This window comes from Octopus bimaculoides, chromosome 18 (assembly GCF_001194135.2).
Source record: "Octopus bimaculoides isolate UCB-OBI-ISO-001 chromosome 18, ASM119413v2, whole genome shotgun sequence".
Classification (NCBI taxonomy): Eukaryota; Metazoa; Mollusca; class Cephalopoda; order Octopoda; family Octopodidae; genus Octopus; species Octopus bimaculoides.
In genome coordinates, this window is record NC_068998.1 from 18,650,321 (window position 1) to 18,652,526 (window position 2,206).

General features: G+C 34.1%; 1 long non-coding RNA gene across 1 annotated transcript in view; it reads right to left on the reverse strand.

Moving 5' to 3' along the window:
* The window catches only part of LOC128249913 (uncharacterized), a 10,113-nt gene extending 9,655 nt beyond the window's left edge, over positions 1 to 458 (reverse strand). The window contains exon 1 of the long non-coding RNA XR_008266067.1: positions 150 to 458. This is a non-coding gene — a long non-coding RNA (uncharacterized LOC128249913). The remainder of the gene's footprint in view (positions 1 to 149) is intronic.
* Positions 459 to 2,206: the final 1,748 nt, after the last annotated feature.

Sequence of the window (2,206 nt, forward strand, 5' to 3'; positions counted from 1 at the left end):
TATATACACACACATATGTAACGATAAAGTTTTAAATTTGTGTAGCGATACCTGTTATGGTACAACATCGAGATCGCCAGTTTGTAACGATAATAATTTGTTGTTATAACGGCATGTAGAATGGAGTTTTTAAGAAAATATTTATTTACCATTACATTACAATACCTTGTCTTGACGGGCAGGTTATGATAAATCCAAAAACATGCGAAGTGAAGTTTGTGTTTGTGTCCTCTTCATCGTTTAGTAGTAATTACAGATAGCGATAGAATGATGTTGTAAGAGAACAGAATTAGAGCTAGTGAAAGTTGTAGGGTGTGGCACGTTGTCACAGTTGCTGACAGTAAACTTCATTTCTCCCTTTGACCAAGGTTCTAGCTAGTCAGCTAGACTTCGTTCTCACTGAGTCGTCACTTTGTGACTGGACTCGTTGAGTCGTCAAACTGATTTTTGCTTGGGTATTTTTTTTTTGCTTTTATAACTATCTAGAAGGATAGACATATCATTGAGAACAATAGATTTAGTTGGTGGTCTTGTTATCTCTATACTAGCTTTTGGTGAAATAGAAGAGGTTAGAAAGGGTCAAGTGGCGAAGACATTATTTCGGCCTAGCTAAAGGCATCTGGAAAATGTAAAACTGCTGTAACAGAAAAACCATTGTTCCACCGTAGGAAAAGTTCTGTTGCAGTGTTAATTTAAATTTGGCTATGGTGGATCGAATCCACTTCATGCATGCATGATCCACTACATATACATACATACATACATACATACATAAATACATACATACATACATACATACATACATACATACATACATACATACAACCAGTAAAGCGAGTAGCCACATCAAAAGGCAGATGATTGTTACTACTAGTTTAACCCCAGGCGGATTTTCCGCCAGATGGTATCACTCCACTAGTTAGTCTCTTCTTGAGATTTTATAACTAGCTAGTTTGCTTCATCATCATCATCATCATCATTTAACGTCCGTTTTCCATGCTGGCATGGGTTGGACGGTTTGACTGAGGTCTGGAGAGCCAGCGGCTGCACCAGGCTCCAATCAAATCTGGCAACGTTTCTACAGCTGGATTGCCCTTTCTAATGCTAACCACTCCGAGAGTGTGGTGGGTGCTTTTTACGTGCCACCGGCACAGAAGTCAGTCAGGCGGGCCTGTCATCGATCACGTTCGGATAGTGCGTTTTACGTGCCATATATATATACGAAACACGTGTAGTCGTTTTAGTATCATTATCTTATGATGTTTACTTTGTATTATATTATACTTATTTATTGTGCTTTTACTTATTAATTTTTCTACATGTGACAGTGGATTTTCATCGATGAGTTCATGAACCTTGGTTCTTTTCCCTAAAACTATATATATATATATATATATATATATAGCAATAAGAAAATGGAGGGGATCAAGAAGTGGTATTGATCAACTTTTAGACATTATATTATGTCTATTCATTTATTTTTTTAAAAAGACAATTATAACAATATACATACATGTATAACATATTATGCTTTACATATATAATATATAAAATATATAAAAATATAAAAAATTGACCCCAACACATACCACGAACTCATATATATAGGGAAATAACAAAAAGATATAAGGTAGTACCTAATACCACACTAAGAAGGATAAACCTAGAAACCAGAAATATTATGCTAGATTTTAATTTAGGTGATAAAACTGAACCGTTTACTCCTATTAGACCACGTATAACAATTAAAGACCACAAGGAAAACTTCCCTAACAAAACACAGGTTAGACTAATATGTCCCAATAAATCTGACATAGGTAAACTTAGTAAAATAATATTAGATAAATACCTACCAACACTTAAAAATAAAGTTAGACTGCATCTATGGAAAAAACACAGAAGGTGCATTAAATTGGTTATGACTTGTAGTACCAACTGATATCACAGATATTAATATAAACTCTAACCCACTTATTGTGGACTTTTGCCTATAGCTCTCAATAGAAAACATATCACATATTTATATGAATATATATATGTTTGTGTATAATTATTATAATCATATAAAAAGAATAATACGAACTGCTGCAATAATACTCCCTTCTCAACACATGTAATATGTATGTACCTATGGGTATGTTTGTACGTAAATATATATGTGTAAGTGTGTGTGTGTGTGTGTGTGTGTGTGTGTGTGTGTATTCCT